Source organism: Meriones unguiculatus, chromosome 19 (assembly GCF_030254825.1).
Source record: "Meriones unguiculatus strain TT.TT164.6M chromosome 19, Bangor_MerUng_6.1, whole genome shotgun sequence".
NCBI classification, from domain to species: domain Eukaryota; kingdom Metazoa; phylum Chordata; class Mammalia; order Rodentia; family Muridae; genus Meriones; species Meriones unguiculatus.
The window spans coordinates 52,137,202-52,156,466 of record NC_083366.1 but is presented as its reverse complement, the minus strand read 5'-3'; the positions used below and the strand labels follow the sequence as shown (position 1 = coordinate 52,156,466).

The following is a 19,265-nucleotide window of genomic DNA, read 5'->3' as shown; positions in this document are numbered from 1 at the left end:
AGACTTATATCTGGGATCTCTAGTTCATTCCAGTGATTTATCGTCTATTTTGATGTCAGTCCTGTGCTGTGTTTATTGCTATGGTTTTGTAGAATAACCAGAAATCAGGTATGGTGATTTCTGTAAGGTTCTTTTTGTTCATAATTGTTCGTCCACCCTTGGGCTTCTGTGCTTCCACATACAGTTTAGAATTGTTTTCCTTCTATGCCTAGGAAGAATGACCCTGGAATTTTTATTGAGATTTTATTGAATTTTTAGATTGCTCTTGGAGAAATGGCTCTGATCCATAAGCATGGGATTTTTTTTTTCTTCTAGTGTCTTCTTCAATTTATTTCTTCAGTATCTTATATAGTTTTCATTGTAGAGGTCTTTCATTTCTTTCATTAGGTTTATTCCCAGGTACCTTATTTCATTTCTGTGGCTGTGAGTTTAATTTTTCTAGGATTTTTTAAAAAAAACTATATGTTTTGTATATATATAGAAAAACTAATAATATTTTTATTTAATTAAAATATAATTACATCGTTCCATCTTCCTGCCTCTTCAATGCATGCCACCTCCTCCCTCTCAAATCCACAGCCTCCTCTTCTTTACCCACTGTTGTCACAAACATATGTATAAACCAATAAATATATGACTATAACTCTCTGGTTATTATTGTTTCTTGCATGTATATAACTCTAGGGCTGACCACTTCGTTTCCCTCTGAAACGCCACAGACCAGGGCACTATCGTCTGCATTGTCCCTCAGCATTCTTATCTCCTAAGTCACCACAACAATAGCTTATAAAGATACGAGCACTCAACAGCTTTTCCAGCTCAAAGTTCCAAATGTTTGCACAATCTTCCTCCAAAACAACATGGTCAGGCTGATCACAGCAACCCAATCCTATGTACCAACTTCTGTATTAGTTACTTTTCTGTTGCTGTCATAAAATACCCCTTGAGGAGCAACTTAAGGAAGAGTTTATTTTAATTTACAGTTCCAGAGGAACAGAGTCCTATGGAAGGGAAGACATGCAACAGTCAACAAAAGCCCTGTGGCAGAAGCAGGGAGCTGCCTAGTCACTTTTTCACCCACAGAAAGAAAGCAGAAAAGGGGAACAGGAAACAGTGAGGCTGCAAGCCCTCCAACCTGCCCTCAGTGATACACTTCCTCCAGCAAGGCTCCACCTCCCAAAGCATCCATAACCTCCTTGAACAGCCCTGCCAACTGAGGAGCAAGTATTCAAACACATGATCCTACAGAGGACAGTTATCATCCACACCACTACAAGCAGCCTGACTGGAAGTTAGAACAATTGTTTAACTCAATTGTAATTCAATTGTCTAGTTCCTCCACTTTAAAATATCTACCTCTCCACAGTTCTGAGTGGACTGCTCAAAGCTCAGCTAAGCAAGACAGTCGCAGGGTATAACCCAAGGCAAAAAAAAAAAAAAAACACCTCTAATTCATTATGAGAAGAATGATATCAGTGAGCTATTGCCAGAATAATTCCAGGTTTAAAAAATAAAAACCTCATTTTGTGAATATATAATATATATTAATTTATTAAGATTCACACACACACACACATATTTCATTCATATTTAAAGATTCAAAGCCCAGATCAGTTTTGGTCTCTGATGAGGGTAGAAGAGAACATGGTGGCACATCATTGTAAAAACACTTATTGGAGCAGAATGGCACAACTTTAACTGAGAAAGAAAAAAGAGAGACAGACATGCAGAGACCAATATATAAACACAGACATAAAGCTCATGAGAGACATAAAAACACACGCATACAAAGACAGAAAGAGAGACACAGAGAGACTAGGGCCCCATAATCCCTTTCCAAGGCATTCTTCTAATGACCCACAGATCACCCACTAGGCATGCATGAATGGCATCTCCCAACCCTTATACATGAGCCTTTTGGGTCACTGACTGAGACCACTACACTTAAAATTCAGTTTCTTGAACCAACAATCAATTATTCTGTTTGGTGTACAACTTCAAATGGGTAAATCATCTATACCAGGATCCAACTGTGGGTGTGGCTGGGTTTAACTGAGCATCTCTGCTCCAAGTGTGTTCAATGAGAACCAAAGCGGCAGGAGTCACTTAGAAAAAAAAAAAGGCCACATGAAAATGGCAGAACCAGAACAATTCCAACCACACATGCAATTTTTTGACCAGGATCACTTCTCATTGGTGTCATTATATTACCTACAGTGAATCCCATGGCCAAACCCAAAGTCAAGAACAGAGAAGCAGATTCTTTTCATGATGGAGAGGATCAAGTGGCAAACAATATTTGTGAATACTTCTTTCTCCTGGGTTTTCCTACGGTACATATTATTACGAGCTGTGGAGTCAGGGTGAGGAACCAAACATTACCTAATTGTTCTGAGATTAAGCATGACTCAAACTCAATAGGGTGCGAAGTAAATTTAATCCCACTGAAAACCCTCATTAGTAAGTTAGAGGTTGCGAAGAATTTCCTAAGAGGACTTATTATTTCTGTCTATCTGCTGTATCTAAGTATCCAGGCCTGCTACAAGGTAAGCAGTGATTCTCGATTTATGAGCGTGTAGACCAAATGGTTAATTGTGCAAATTCTAGAAAGGTCACCCATAAAATACATAATTCAGTCATTCATGAATTTTCTATCAAAGCATACCTCCTAATTCAGTTAGCAATATCAATATTTAACTTCTTGCTATACAGAAGTAATTCTGTATTTGGTTTTCATCTGTTATTAATAACTACTTAATAAAACTCTGGTTTTAACTTCCATATTGGAGGTTAGCACCTTTTGAAATGTATTTCTGACTCTCAGAGTTGGCCCTAGTGTTAGGGCTATGGTAGTTTGAGTGAAAACACCCGCACAGGCTCAAATCTTTGAATACTTGGTCTCCAATTGGAGGAACTTTGGGGGAAAGATTAAGAGGTGTGGCTTTCTTTGAGGAGGTGTAGCAATGGGCATGTGCTTTGAGGTTTTCTTGTGTCATTCCCATTCTTTGCCTACTACTTATGGATCAATATATGAGCTCTCAGGTGCTCCTTCCACTCTGCATCATGGACTCTAGTCCTGCAAAACCGTAAGTTCAATTAAATGCTTTCTCATACAAGTTTCCTTGGCCACGAAAGGAAAGTAACTCAGACCGTTAAGGTCATTAGAAAAGTTTTCTCCCCACCACCCTTGCCAGTTCCTTGCATTTACGATTTCCTCCTTTTCTCTGTGATAATGGCACCATTTCTAACTGGACATGGTAGTTCACACCTGCAATCCTAGCACTCAGGAGGCTGAGGCAGGAGTTTTGCCACATGTTTGAGCCAGCCTGGGAAACAGAGTTCCCTACCAATCTGAGCTACAAAATAAGATTTTGTTTGAAAAACAAGCCAGCACCAGCTTCCCCCATTACCTCCTGAAATTTTCTGTGCAGTCCCAATCTGCCATCCTTGGAGATGGTTTAGTTAATTTTATCATCACTGTGAGCAAATTACCCAGGGAACAATGTAAAGAGGAAAGAATTGCTTGTGCTCCCAGTTTCTTCATCTTTGTCTTTATTTGTGTGAATAACAACCTTTCCTTGGGTCCTGTAATTCTTCTCCGTACACTGCTTCCTCTCTGCCAAGAGAAGTGAATTTCATCCACCTGTTTCCTCCATCTCTTCCAAGACTTACCACATCTATCCTCATAGATGAAAACACTGTTCTTGGTATCAGCACAAGAACTGATGTGGGGAGATATTTGTAACCTGAAAAGCATCCCCTACCTCTGTCCATCTTACTTTTCTGTGGCGTATGAAACTCAGTGTATGTCAGATGAAAAGTTCACATGTCTAACGATGGCCATCTATCCATCTCCAGTTTATATTAAATAGTTTCTAAGTAAGGTATGTTCCTTCAAAGCAAAATTATACAGCCATTTTCTTCCTTTTCACGTCATAAATTGTTTTCTTCATTCTGAAGCTAGCTGCAGCAGTCCCTACTGAGGGGGTAGAGGTGGACTATGTCCTCCTCTGGTAATCCTTTATGATTTCTTCAAGTTCCAGAAACTTTTCAGCCTTGTGTTAATTAATCTTCAAAATGTTCCAACTCAGTACCTGTAGCTTTCAAGATGGATTCAAGAACAATGACAAATACAGAACCACGTGCCTTGGCTGTACACTGAATATCTCTCAACCACAAAGTAAAAAAAAAAAAAAAAGAGCAAGTCAATCTAATTTTAAGGAAGAATAAAACCCAACAGGTAAAGGTCAGTATTCTGCCTTGTAGGACATGGAGGTGATTATTCTTATATTTATGAAAGAATGCCATGTGTTTTGGGCTTCTGCTTGTGAACAAACCATGTGCAATTCCAGCAGCCACTGAACTAAGATGATATGGAGAGCCCCAGACTCCTCCCAGGCAGAAGCAGACTTCTAGTAAAATGGTCTTAATCTAGTTATTTAGACATATCTCATGCTCCTGAGGGATCTATGGCTGCCTCTCAGTTTCCTTATAAATGTCAGGACATGATACACTAGTGACTTAAAAAGGCACTTTTATTGTAAATCCCTATTCCTAGATGCTTGGAGTGTTTTGTTTTGTTTTAATAAATTACCCTTTGAGAATGAGCTTTCTCCTCAGCCTGTTTTTGTACTCATATGGGAAGCTTAACAAAACCCAAGTTGCCTTATAATAGAATCTAGCAGGTATCCATTGCCAAAGTGAAGGCAGGGCATTGTTTGTGTAATCTCAGTATTTTTAAGCTTGTTTTGAGGTCTCTTCTTCATCTAATTAAAAAAAAAAGCAGGTGGATCTAAGAGGAAAAGGAAGAAAGAGAGAATTCTGCCTTTGTTATTCTGATATGCAGGGAGCCCCTGAATTCTGTTTTTCTGTCCTCCCAAACCTACTGGCACCTTTAAAACCCAAATGGACACTCCAGCTAGAAGCAAGGCAGTGAAGGTAGAAGGTTGTGCTCTGCAAGACCAAAGTCAAAGAAGAGGATTATCTACATTTACAGATAGCAGGTGGTGTCCAGGAATAAAGCCTTAGCAAAAGAGAGAAATGGAGAGTTAGAGAGAGGGTAGGAAGGAGGGAGGGGAGAGTGAGGGAGAGTGAGGAAGGGAGGGGGGAAAAAGGGAGAGAGATGGGGAGAGAGGAAGAGAGAGAGACAGAGAAATAGAGGAGTGCTTGCAGGAAGCGAAGCTGAATTGAAATACCAATTCCTGGGAGATGGAGAAATGGCCAACCTCAGGAGTCTGGGGTCATGAGTGGAGTTTGGGACAATAAAAATGGAACAAAGTTTAGACCAGTGAACTCCTGGTTGTGGGAAGGGCTGCTATGGACCATCACCTGAACTTGCCATTATATGTAAAGTTTGAGGATGCTCTCCAAAGAGTCACCAGCAATGAGAAGAATTAAAGACCCTAAAGAGCTGAGCCCAGACATCAGTGTCAACGACCTTGGCATGCCAGCTGAAAATGGCATGCATGGGCTTGGGCATGGGTGTTGTTAGAACCTAGACATCTCATCTGTCCTGAGTCCAAACTCTCAGTGAATGTTTTGAAACAAGTGACCTCCTATGCCATTGCCCAGTTATTCAACATTTTTCCCCACTTTGGGGCAATGACTTCAAAATTCCCTACAAGACTGGATTCAGACAATTAGTGGCAGATTGCCTCTGTATAAACTATGCTGAGTTGCTGAGTGCTTTGAATTAAGGATGATTTCTGGTAAGAACTGGAATGTCTGAGCATCCGGGACGTTCCTTACTTCCTTCGATGAGTGGGTGTTGTAAGCAAGGCTGCAGTGGCTCTTGCCTGGCATCACCCCAGTTACTCTTTACAGACCTCCTTACTGCCAGGAGAGAAAAATTTTTCCTTTCACCCTGGAGGCTCTAATTTCTTCTATATTCTGTCTCCTGCCTTCCGTGCATGTGTGGGTGAATGGTAAATGCCTTTGACACATTTGAATAGACCTGTGTTAGGAACAAGTCTCCTAGGCTTTTCAAAACCACCCACGAAACAAGCAAAAGTTGTCTTTCTCACCCCAGCAGAAAATTCCCAAATTTTAAAAAAGCTATCAAGGGGGAAAGTGGGGGCTACCTTGGGCTTCAGTAGCAGTGAACATTCAAGAACTTATTTCCTGGCACATTTGTAGTGCTAACAGACCTTCTCTATCCCTAAACATGCTGGACAAGATGACTTCATGTATCTTTGAGGTCCTTGCAGGACACAAAGGAGTTCAGTTAGAAGATATCATAGCCAACTAATTTAAACAAAGATCACAGAGTCCTAGAAGAAAAAGAAGAAACTCCCTTTTTTGGGGGGGGGGAGGAGGAAAAGGTTAGCAGGCTAAATAACACCATAATTTCACCAGCAGACCTATTTAAAACAAGAACAACTAGCCCTCCTTTATACAAAAGACAAATGGACTGAGAAAGAAATTAGGGAAAAAACACCCTTCACAACAGCCACAAAGGACATAAAGTACCTTGGTGTAAATCTAACCAAGCAAGTCAAAGACTTGTATGAAAAAAAACTTCAAGTCTCTGAGGAAGGAAACAGAAGATATCAGAAGAAAGATCTCCCATGCTAAATGGCTCAGCAGGATTGACAGTAAAAATGGCCATCTTACCAAAAGCAATCTACAGATTCAATGCAATTGCCATCAAATTACCAACACAATTCTTTACAGACCTTGAAAGAAAAATTCTCAACTTCATATGGAGTAACAATCCCTTACAATAAAAGAACTTCTGGAGGTATCTCCATCCCTGATCTCAAGCTGTACTATAGAGCAACAGTAATACAGACTGCACGGTACTGGCAAAGAAACAGAATGGTGGATTAGTGGAATTGAATAGAAGATCCACACACTTATAGACAGCTGATTTTTTTTTACAAAGGTGCCAAAATCATACAATGGAAAAAAGATAGCATCTTCAACAAATGGTGCTGGTCTAACTGGATGTCTACATGTAGAAAAATGTAAACAGATCCATGCTTATCCATGCACAAAACTAAAGTCCAAGTGGATCAAAGACCTTAAAATAAAACCAAACACACTAAACCTGTTAGAAGAAAAAATGGGGAAGATCCTTGAGCTCATTGGCACAGGAGACAACTTACTGAACAGAACACCAACAGCAGAGGTTCTAAGATCAACGATCAATAAAAGAGACCTCATGAAACAGAAAGGCTACTGTAAAGCAAAGGACACTGTTATCAGAACAAAAGGACTGCCTACAGACTGGGAAAGGATCTTTACCAACCCTGTATCTGACAGAGGGATAATATCCAGAATGGCTAAGTTAAAAACTCAAGTGACAACACGTGCTGGAGAGGATATGGAGAAAGGGGAACTCTCCTCCACTGCTGGTGGGAATGTAAACTTGTACAACCATTTTGGAAATCAATCTGGCACTTTCTCAGACAATTAGGAATAGTGCTACCTCCAAATCCAGCTATATCATTCCTAGGCATATATCCAAAAGATGCTCAAGTATACAACAAGGACATTTGATTAACCATGTTTGTGGCAGCTTTATTTGTAATAGCCAGAATCTGGAAACAACCCAGGTATCCCTTAACTGAGGAATGGATACAGAAATTGTGGTACTTTTACACCGTAGAATACTACTCAGCAATTAAAAACAAGGAAATCATGAAATTTGAAGGCAAATGGTGGGATCTAGAAAAGATCATCCTGAGTGAGGTATCCCAGAAGCAGAAAGACACACATGGTATATACTCACTTGTAAGTGGATATTAGACATGTAATGTAGGATAATCATACTAAAATCTGTATGCCCAAAGAAGCTAAGTAAGAAGGAGGACCCTGGGTAAGATGCTCAGTCTTCATTCAGAAAGGCAAACAGGATAGACTTGGAAGATAGAGAAAGTAGGGAACAGGTCAGGAGCCTACCACAGAGGGCCTCTGAAAGCCTCTACCCAGCAGGGTATTAAAGCAGATGCTGAGATTCATTGCCAAACTTTGGGCAGAGAGTAGGGAATCTTATGAAAGAAGAGGGAGATAGAAAGACCTGGAGGGGACAGGAGCTCTACAAGGAGTGAAACAGAACCAAAAAAATCTGGGCCCAGGGGTCAACCAAGGACCATTTATGGAGATAACCTAGAACCCCTGTACAGATGTAGCCCATAGCGGCTCAGTGTCCAAGTGGTTTTCCTACTGAAGGGAACAGTGACTGTTTCTGACATGAACTCAGCAGCTGGCTCTTTAATCATCTCCCCCTGAGGAAGGGGCAGCCTTACCAGGCCACAGAGGAAGACAGTGCAGACAGTCCTAATGAGACCTGATAGGCTAGGGTCAGATGGAAGGGGAGGAGGTCTTCCCCTATCAGTAGACTGGGGTTCACAGGGGGAGAAGAGGAAAGAAGGGTAGGGTTGGCAGGGGACAACGGAGGGGGCTACAGCTGGGATGCAAAGTGAATAAATAGGAATAAATTTAAAAAATAAGTTGAAAAAAGAATGTGAAAAAAAAAAAAAACACACAAAAAAAACCAAGAACGACTTAGACTATGTTCTTGGGAGAAAAATCCAGTAAGATTGATGCAAACATTTAGATTCTGTTTATATTAAAGTTCCTTCTAGAGTAATCTAAGGAGGAGAATATTTTCTCTGTATGTTTACAAATAAGATTTAAGTTATTTTATGCTTTCACCATGACATTGCCAAAGATTTCTGTAGCCATAGAGGTCTGTTCCAAGGAGCACAGTAACATCGCTGGGACATATTAATAGACCTGTGTATCTTCAAAACTCTTCCTAGCTACCAGCCAGCATTCAAGCCACAGGCAGGAGCTCATTCAAGGACTAAGGTCCTCTTAACACCCCTTGCAAAACTAATCAGGTTAGCACCAAATACTAATAATTCCATGCCAAAGAGATGAATGACTTGCTAACAGAATAGCTTCTCTTGTCATTCTGGTATGTCAGTGGTTCACATATTTTATGAAGCATTTGTGCTTTGAATTGGTCTACCCTCAACATCTACCCTACCAACGAACTGTTGGCATGCATCAAGGGGCTGGTCTGGTCCTTCAGGTCCAAAACTACAAGATCTTCATGACACAGGACAGCAACAGGTGTCTAAGCTGGTGAGCCCACTGGCTCTCCTGCTCTCACACCCTCAGGACTGCTCACAGGCAACCCATGCAACCAGGGCCAGCTCTATAGGCAAGGTGCAGGGCCCATTCTTCTGAGTATTTTCAGCTGGTGAGGAACATGGCCAGTTTCCCACTCTAGTGACCTAAGGGCCAGCTGTCTCACCTGCTATAGATGATAAGGAACAAGGAAGGGGAGGAGGGAATCTCTCCCTTATCCACTACACCACCCAGCACACAAGAGGCATAACCATCTCTCCTGCACTCATTCCTCTGGTGCTGACTCACCTTCACCCCTCATATCCAGGGCCAGCTCCACTGTCCTGCCCAGGTGAGGTACAGGGCTTACTCTTCATGCAGTAGATGAGGGGCAGGGCCAACTCTCCTGCTCTCATGACCCCAGGGCCAGCTCTCCCAACTGCCATAGGTGGCAAAGGAGTAAGGATGGGGGAGGGCATCTCCCCTTTGCCCATGCTGACCCATGGCAAACAAGTTGGGGGACCATCTCTCCCACACTCACACCCATGGGGTGGGCTCACCTGTGCCATGACATCAGAGTCAGCTCTCTTGAGTGCTGAAGCTGGTTTAGGGATAGTGCCAGTTCTGTCGTGACCACATGGCCAGGTCTCTTGCCTGCCACAGCTGGTGAGGAGTGAGGATGGAAGAGGGTATTTCTTCCCTATCCATGTACACTGCATGGGAGATGAGTGGCAGGGCCATCTCTCCTGCTCTCATGACCCCAAGGCCAGCTCTCCTACGCTTCTATTCTTGGGACTGGCTCTTCAGCACCTCTTGCATTGTGTGTGTGTGTGTGTGTGTGTGTGTGTGTGTGTGTGTGTGTGTGGTGTGTGGGTTGTCTCTCCCATGTACCACAGATGGCTGGGGATGGTGTCAGCTCTTCTGCTCTTGTGCATTCTGGACCAGCTCTCCCATGATGCCCTGGCAAAAAGTGGGGCCAGTTCTGCACAGCCATCAGACAGCAACCTGTCCCTGGTTGTAGCCCAAACTAGGGACTTCCATCTGGCCTTTGGTGGTAACACACCCCTGGTGCTTCAGAGTCGTGGACTCAGACATGGTCCCCGGTGGCAGCACGGGCCAGGACCCCATCACAGTTCCATTTGGCATCACTGGCTATTCACATTAGGGTGTTCCTCACTATCCTTAAGTCTCCAGTTCTGTTTCTCTTGCTCATGCATTACAGCACCAGTCTGACCATTTCAGGCATGGTCTGCAACCCCTGCCTTAGGCCTGCATGGTGCCAGATTGGTAGGCCATCTCAGGTTAGCTCCCTGTCCGGTCCCCCTTGCTCCAAACTGGTGGTTGTCTCAGGCTCACTTTTTTTTTTTTTTTCAGAGAATGTTAGGCTACTAAACTTTCAGATGTTCATAAGTCAGAACACTGAGCATAGACATAGCCTCTCTCCTCTCTGCCACCTCCTGACACACGTGTGATACAACAGCCACACCTACAATGCCTCTAGGGGCAGGTGGGTGGCCTTTTAAATAAGCTTTGCTTAGTTTAGCTCACTATCTTTGTTGTGTGTTTGTCTGTGTGTCTCTCTGTATCCCTGTCTCTGTCTCTCTCTATGACAAGGTCTCATGTAGTCCAGACTGGCTTCAAATTTCCTAAGTAGCTGAGGATAACTTTGAACTTCTGAACCCAGTGCTAAGTATGTGTTGTCATATCCCTGCAGTCTGCGTGGTGCAGGGGATTGAACCTAGGACTTTTTGTATGCTAAACAAACTTTCTGCCAGTTGGGGCCATGTCTGCAGCCTTTTTGGCAGCATTTCCATTTTTTAAAAAGATTGTTCAAAAGGTTGGTATTGGGTGGGGGATGTGTTCCTACAGTCAATCTCAACTGGACCACTGACCCTCTTAGACCCTACTCCCTAGGGCAGAAACAGGATGCTCATAGGTGATAAATTGTGACTGTGCCCAGCGCCAGGAGAAGCAGACCATTGAGGCTTAGGAAGAAGTTGGGAGCTGCATTCCAGTGTGGTAGATTGGTATTACAGAGGCTCCTTGCTCAGGCAGGAATTATAACCACCTCTTAGCAACCATAGGCTTCTCCTGACCTTGGTTCTCCCCACACCAAGTCACCTTTTCAGCTCCACATCCTGACTGAGGTAAAGTCAGAACTCCCAAAGAGCTGTTTATATCTAGGCCACCAGAGGTCATAAGGACAGCCATAAGCAGGCTCATTCATCTAAACAAATAGCTCTTTTCTTTTCTTTCAGTGACAGGCATTGGATTCAGAACCCTTTGCCTGCTAAGCAAGGGCTCTGCTACTGAGTTATGCCTCAAATTCAAACAGGTATCTCTTGAACAACGTCTGCATTCTCACTTCAGGGGAGGGTCGGGGTAGGGGGACCAGTGAGTGGGATACAACTCATTTTACATTGAGCTTACAGTCTTCCAGACATTAACTAGCTAATTAGACAATTAGTGTTTCTTAGAGATATTTGGGATATAAGGAGCTGCTGGATTATGGGAAAGTCTATCAAATAGTGGCCTGGCTTGATTTGGGGCACCAGCAGAAGTTGTTCTTGAGAGCTGTTTCACCAAGTCTCAGATGTGATCAGGTGTAAGCACACACCAGCATTATATGTACCACTAAGACAGGAAAAATTCCCTCCAACTAAATAAGACACATTTTCTTCTTAGGACTTAGAATATTTCATTCACTTTATTTGACTTAGATTTTTATTAAATATCATTGTACACACAACCAGCAGAAATCACAGGATGGGAGACAGGTTCTTTTTTCTTTTATTGGAAATAGATATTTTTTCTCATACAGTCTATTCTGATTATGGTTTCCCCTTACCCAACTCCTCCCAGTTTCTCCCTTTCCCTTCCATCTGGATCCACGGTGTTTCTATCTCTCTTTAGAAAATGAACGGGTCTCTATGGGATAATGATAAAGTTAAAACAGATTAAAGAAAACAAATCAGAATAGAACAAAAGAAACACACAGACGGGAAAAGGCCAAAGAAAAGGTGTAATAAACACACACACACACACACACACACACACACACACACACACACACAGGTATCCCATAAAAACACCAAATCAGAAGCCGAGAGAGAGAGAGAGAGAGAGAGAGAGAGAGAGAGAGAGAGAGAGAGAGAGAGAGAAGGAACTGCCATTGGATTCATTTTGTTTTGGCCATTTACTGCTGGGAATGGGGCCTGCCCTTAAGTGTGATTTGTATATCCAGTAACACTATTAGAAAGAATTAACTTTTCCTTTGCCAGCCGTTATCAGTTGGAGATAGCTTTTGGATTAGGGGTTGGAGCATGCATCCACTTTTTCTCTTTAGCTCTAGGACTCCTCTAGTGCAGACCTGTGCAGGCCCTGTGAATGCTGCCTCAGTCTTTGTGAGTTCATATATGTGATGATCCTATTGTGTTTAAAAAGCCTTACACTCTTTCTGCTTCCTCTTTGGCAGGGTTCCTTGAACTCTGAAGGGAGAAATTTGTTGGAGACATCCCTTCTGAGGATGAACGTTCCAAGATCTCTCACTTTCTGCACAGTGTCTGGCTGTGGGTTTCTGTATTTGTCCCCACCTGCTACAGGAGGACCCATTCTCTAATACTGGCTGAGCAAGGCACTATGAGTATAGATGAATGCTGTTAAGAGTCATATTGCTATGTTTCTTTAGCATAACAGTAGTATTTGATTATTTTTTTCCTAGATCCATGTCCTATTTAATCTCAAAATTTTAGCCACCCAAACAGTGTCAGGTATGGTCTATCTCTTAGAATGCGCCTTAAATAAAATCAGATATTGGTTGGCTATTCCTATAAACTTTGTGCCACCATTGTGTCAGTGTATCTTGCCAGTAGGTTAACATTGTAAACCAAAGGCTTTGTAGCTAGGTTGGTGTTTGTCTTTCTCTTTTGGTAGCATGGAGAATACTTTCGGGTTTCCTGATCGCTAGGTGTGAAGACCCTAAGTAGGCACCAGCTCAACGTCTTCATGTTCAGTAAGTTGTATAGGTGTTCTCTTCAGCAACAGAGCCTCGTTGTCTGTTTGTAGAAAGCGACCAATAGCATTGGCCATAGTCGGGATTGTTTGAGGATTCCCGTTGGACTCCTTTGGCCAACAACTTGATTAGATGTTGATTAGATTAATTCATCCCCAGTATTGAAAGATTTATTTGATGACAAGAGATGTCCAGTTGGGACTCTGAATCCCCTATTACTTGAATATTTCATTTAGATCATCTTTCATATATATATATATGTATTCGGATTCCATACAACCCCTCAAATGGCCCTTAGTTTTAGTTTTTCCCTTGTATTCCTCCCTTATTTTCCCTCTTCCCTCCTCCTCCCTGTTTGATCCTTCCATTCCGTTCCCACCCCCTCACCTTCAATTTATAGCCATCTATTCTATTTCCCCTTCCTAGGGAGACCCATTCCTTCCTTCAATCTCTTGTTCTATGCCTAACCCATGTTGTTATATGGATTGAAGCTTAATATCAATGACTGAACAACTAACATCCACATATAAGTTAATAACTAAAATATTTGTGTTTCTAGGTCTGGGTTACCTCACTCAGAATGATATTTTCTAGCACCATCCATTTGCCTGTGGATTTCATATTTTAATGGCTAATATTCCATTGCATAAAGATACCATATTTTCTTTATCCACTCATCCATTTACAGACATGTAGTTTGTTTCCAGTTTCTGGCTATTATAAAGCAGAAATGAACATGGTTAAGCAAATATCCCTGGTGTAAGATGAAATATCCTTTAGGCACATGTCTAAGATTTTTATTTTTCCTTTGTGTAGCTAAATCTTCAATTTTATTTCATTTTTTTCCATACTTAGATCTTGAGGTAGATTGATTCTCAGCTTCTTGAGGCACTGTCATACTGACTTCATCATGGCTGTACAAGGCTTTTTTCATTTTATTGCTCTGTTTGTGGTTTCATAGACTTCGTTAATGAATTTATTCATATCCTTTATTAAGAACCTCTAGCATATTAATAATAGCTATTTTGAAGTCCCTGTGCTTCAGCTATATTGCATTTCTCCAGGCCTACTGTGGTGGGGTTGCTTGGCTCGAGTGGGGACATGTTATTCTGGCTATTATTGATTATGTTTTTACATTGGCATCTAGGCATCTGGACTTGGGATGATTATAATTCCAGGTGCTAATGTCTGGTCTTGTCTTTGTTGGATGGGTTCCTTTCCTTAGTTTCTGTTGCCTACTCTGGTTCTTAGGAGAGTGTGGTAGCTGTAGGCTGTTTGGTAGGCGATGGTTCTGAGATCCTGCCCGATGCCACCCCTGGGGGTCCCTGGTAGAATATGCTTCTAGGTGTTGGGAGTTGACACTTAGGAATGAGGGGAGACTAGAAGAGAGGAGGAATGGGGGCAGAGAGGGAGGAGAAGCCATCGCAGGTGATCCTCTACAGAGTTGGGGATGAGACTGGGGGATTAGACTTGGAGGAAAAGAGAGACAGTAAAGATCACCCATCCGATTCCCTGGCTGGCATGGCTGGAGGGTTTCCAGGAACACTTCTGTGAGCTGGAAGCTGAGACAGGGGAATGGAGTGGTGGAGAAAGTCTGTAGGGAAGATCTGGGTGATCACTGGAAATGGGGACAAAGGACAGAGAGAGATTCTTAAGGAATTCCTAGAATCTCTTTGTACTGAGTCCATATAGTTACTTTCATCACAGAATGGCTAATGTTGATGCTTTTTCACACTATATCATTTTCTTGACCATTAAGAGCATTATGATGTGATATTTCTGAAAAGAATCCATAAAAGAACTGGAAGCTATCGGTACTGTGCCGTAAGCCAAATGTGCCATTATGCGTCCATAACCTCTTCCTGACTTTATCTTGGAGAGTGTTGCTTAAGCCACCACCACTTACTGCTCCCCCACAATCATTTACTCCCCAGGAGTTACAAGAGTGAGCCACTTTGTCTTCAGGCTTCACAGCCAAACCACCAGCCCCATTCTCCTTGTTGGGATACTTCCACTGTTGATGTGGGTATAGATGTAAATGAACATGAACAATAGCATCCCAACAGCTGCCAGCCAACAGCCCGTATCAATGGATGCGTCCAGATTTAGGTACCCCAATTCAGAGTTGTTACTATGTGGAAAGTATGTTTGAAAACAATAAAGCATGGTAGTTTCTAAATTGAGAGCATATAGATGAGTAAAAGACAAACAAGGAAAGAAGTTTGAGAGACAGAGAAGTCATTGCACAGACCCTAGGTTGGCAGAGTGAGGTTTTCCAGGAGACTTAAGATCTTGGCTCTATATACATGTTTATTGATGCAATATTTACAATATCTAAGAAGTGGAACCAACCTAGACATCCATCAATAGATGAATTAATAAAGAAAACTCAGGGCATATCAGCAAAGGAATTTTATTCAGCCACAAAAATGAAATTATAACATTTACCAGAAAATTAACAAAATATAGAAATTATTTTGCTGCACCAAATAAGCCAGACTACTAATGCTGTACATTTTCTCTTATATGTGGATACTGGATTTATATATGTGAAACCAGAAAGAGGACCATTAAAGGAGGAAAGAGTGCTTAATAGGGTAAGAGTTATAGAATACATGTGAAATGGAAGCAGAAGAGAAGCCTCTGGGGCCAGGAAGTGCATCATGGGAGGGGAAGAAAGAGAGAATAGAGGAGGAGGTACAAAAACAAATGCCAATTAAAAATATTGCCACATATAAAATTAAAACACTGGTGCTAGAGGAAAGGATTATATGTGGTCTTCATACAGAAATGAGAAATGTTTGGAGCAATAGTCATGCAAATTTTTTTTTTGCTAAATTCTTTGATACAATTATTATACAATAAACACATGTTGAAATATCATACTGTACCCTATCATATATGAAATCTGTGTCAGTTAAAAGGAACAGTAGGAGCTGGAAAGACAGTCAATCAATTTAAATCATGCACTGTTCTTCCTAAGGACCTAAGTTTGATTCTCAGCACCCAAATCAGCAGCTACCAACTTCCTATAACTCAAGCTCCAGGGGACCACCGTGAGCACCTGCACTTACATGCATATACCTACACATATATATGTAATAAAAAAAATAAAACCAAACAACAACAGTATTTGTGTCTGTCACCCAAGAACAGAGTTAAGGCAGACAAGAGTAAGAGTAAGAACACCTTAAGTCTTATGATGATTGTGAAGTTTTATCTCTAAAGACTGGAAAGGCTTTCAGCAAATGGTGACCAAAAGAGAGTAAAGTACAGTGTGTCCATTGATTGGGACACATGTCTGGAGAATGGCCTTGGAAGGTCAACCATAGGCTCTGGCAGCCACACAAGGAAGCATTGTGACTTTGAAATGAACGCACATATGTAGACTTTGATTTTCCAAAAAACTTCTTTATTTAGGATTCTTAAATGCTTCTACCTCCATTCCAACCTGCTGACCAGAGGTAGGGGAGAAAGAAGGTTATTAGGAAAAGAGGGTTGTACACCTTTTTAGATGTAGTTTCTTGAGGCGAGTCCACTCTTCATTGTCCGGATACCAGCAGCCCAGTCAGATAGCCAACACCAAACAGCAGCAGCACAATTCAGCAAGACTCCGCCAAATAGGAATGAGTCGACGAAAAGACTTAGCCAGAGTGTCAGGAGAAGTTCTCTGCCCTGGAGCTTTTCTCTCCAAGAAGTGAAGTGGAGAAAAACAAAGACCAGTGAAGCTATGTGTACACTACAAAGTGTAGTGATGCAAAATCAGTGTCTCCCTGTCTGTTGGCTTCTATTTATCCCTTCTCGGAGTCCACTCAGGCTGTTTAAAAACCACGCCCCTTGCAGGGGACAGCTTCCAGCAAAACTTCACAGGTCCCTTCATGAGTCCCTTTTCAACTGAACAAGCATGTGCCCTCTCATGAATTTGTTTCAACTGATGATGAACTAAAAACATTTCCACACCCCACATTTGGGACCAAAACAAAAAAACACATAAAAGAAACACAAACTTCCACTACACATACGTAAGATGTATGCGTAATTAAAAAATAAAATAAAACTAAATAGCAACAGCAGATGTGTTTGTCATCCTAGAACAGAGGTAAGAACTACACAGCTGGCTCATGACTGATTCATGGAGGAGCTTGAAAGAGAGACAATTCTCTAGCAGCCTTACAGATGCAGGCACCATCTAGTGAGGCAGCAAATACTGTAGCAAGTCCAGGGTTAGGAACCTCACCGTCTCTCTCCAGCCAAGCTGCAGCTGAGGTTCTGAGACATCTAGTGGAGGTGCTTCATGGAAAGAAAGCTGGGCAGGCTAGGAGCTCAGAGCAAAGGCCAGGGCTGGAGACGCACATTTAAATGTCAACAGAGCACACCTGCTAAATGAAGTGAGGCGCATACAGCACCTCCCTGAGAGGGAATCTAGAAGGAGATGTGCAGAGGTCCGTGGCTGCATCTTGAACTGCAGCACCTAGAGCTAGATGCAGAATGGTAAAGCATCCACAGAGCTGTAAAAGGCAGCCACAGAAAGAAAGTCAAAAGAGCATGTTGGGGCAGGGAGGTCAAAGGCTGAGCATTGGTTATGTCTCCCTAGCGGCTTCTCAAAAATCAGTTCTTGACCCCATAGGAACGCCTCACAGAAACAGCTTCCTTCCCACTTCCACAGCACCCTTTGCCTCCTCTATAAAGTGCTCTGTTTCTGACAAGATTAACTTCATTTTCCTTTACATGGAAGAATATATGCCTACCAGTTTGGACAACTTTAACCACGCTCTTGGCAAGCTCATTAATTAGAGTCCTGTTTATAACAAACACTACTCAGTGCTTCTGGGGGAAGAAGACAGACTAAAGGAAAAGGGGGAAATAAAATAAAAGAAAACTAATCAGTCTGTGGAGCCACCTGTCCTTGGTACTTCTTGTGTGTTTCTGTTCCATTCAATCCAGTGCTTGATATAAAAGTAAGAGGATCAGAGTGGCTTAAATGATTTGGGTGAAGTTACTTAGATAAGGTGTTTTGCATACAGAGCTTAGGTCTCCAACTTTGATCTACCTACAGGATGCTATTTTCCTCTGGGCAATCCCTTGCAGGAAACCCCCAGATGCCTTTGAGATGCAAGCAAATCCTCAGTGAGAGAAGAAGACTCCAGAATAAACAACAAGCAGAAATGGTTAACAGCAGAAGCGTAAACATGACCCTGATAGATGACCCCGTGAATAAATTTGTTCTCTCTTCCTCCTTTAATTATAGTGGTGGGTTAGACTCCGGTAGAAATAGCTGCGGCGTGATGGATGTTTTGGTAGCAATTACATGTGAGAAGGCTCCTCTGATAGGCCCGTCTTAATGGGAGCACCAGGCAGTGGCGTTAACGAGGACAAGCCTATTTGTTTCTCTGCCTCACTCGTTAGCTCCTCTCAGCTCAGGGGGAGAGTGCTGTCTGCTGTGGCCCAGATTCCCTTCAGAATAAGCAGGGTCGTCAGAACTCTCATTATGGTGCCTCAGGGTAGATGTGAAGAAGAAGAAGGGCTGAGGACACTGAGGAATTACACCACCCATCTCTGCTACTGGGGAGGGTAGCACCGCTCCTTTGTGCTAAACATTCTGGAAATCAATGAACAACACATACTCCTAAAAGGAGTCGAAGGGAGCCATTCCCAGGCTGTCTGGCCCTCCAGGCAGGCCAGTGTTATGGGCAGAGAAAGTAGAGAAAATGGCTGTGGTCCATGAAGCTGCTTTGGAGGATAGATGGGTGGTAACTCGTTCAGGGTGACATGCTCAGGGCAGAAAGGAACAGCAGGAGTGACTGCTGGACCAGTTACTTTCACCTAAGGTCATCAATAAACTGAGGTGGATACCATCTCAAATGTGCCTGAAATCTATATCTGCCTCAGGATTTTTTTTTTTAACTCCTGCAATTAAGACCATGTCTTAAATGCAAGGTCTTCCCGCCCCTGCCTGGTATTGTAGACATGTGCCACCATCTGCAACTTGCCTAGAGGACTCTCTGGACCTGCTACTGTCCTTTTTGGATTCTTCTTCTTCCAACAAACCTAGGCATAAACACCAAAACACTTAAGGGAAGAGGAGAAGTTGCTGATGCGGTTGCCAGGGTTGTAACCAAAAGATCCCAATTGTCATGAAACAATTTGGAAGTACTGCGATGAGGCATCTTACTCG

General features: G+C 42.4%; 1 non-coding gene across 1 annotated transcript; it reads right to left on the bottom strand.

Moving 5' to 3' along the window:
• Positions 1–10,454: 10,454 nt before the first annotated feature.
• On the bottom strand, positions 10,455–10,586 carry LOC132649421 (small nucleolar RNA SNORA17). The gene has a single exon (XR_009587854.1). It is a non-coding gene; the product is annotated as a small nucleolar RNA SNORA17 (small nucleolar RNA).
• Between the last annotated feature and the right edge of the window lie 8,679 nt (positions 10,587–19,265).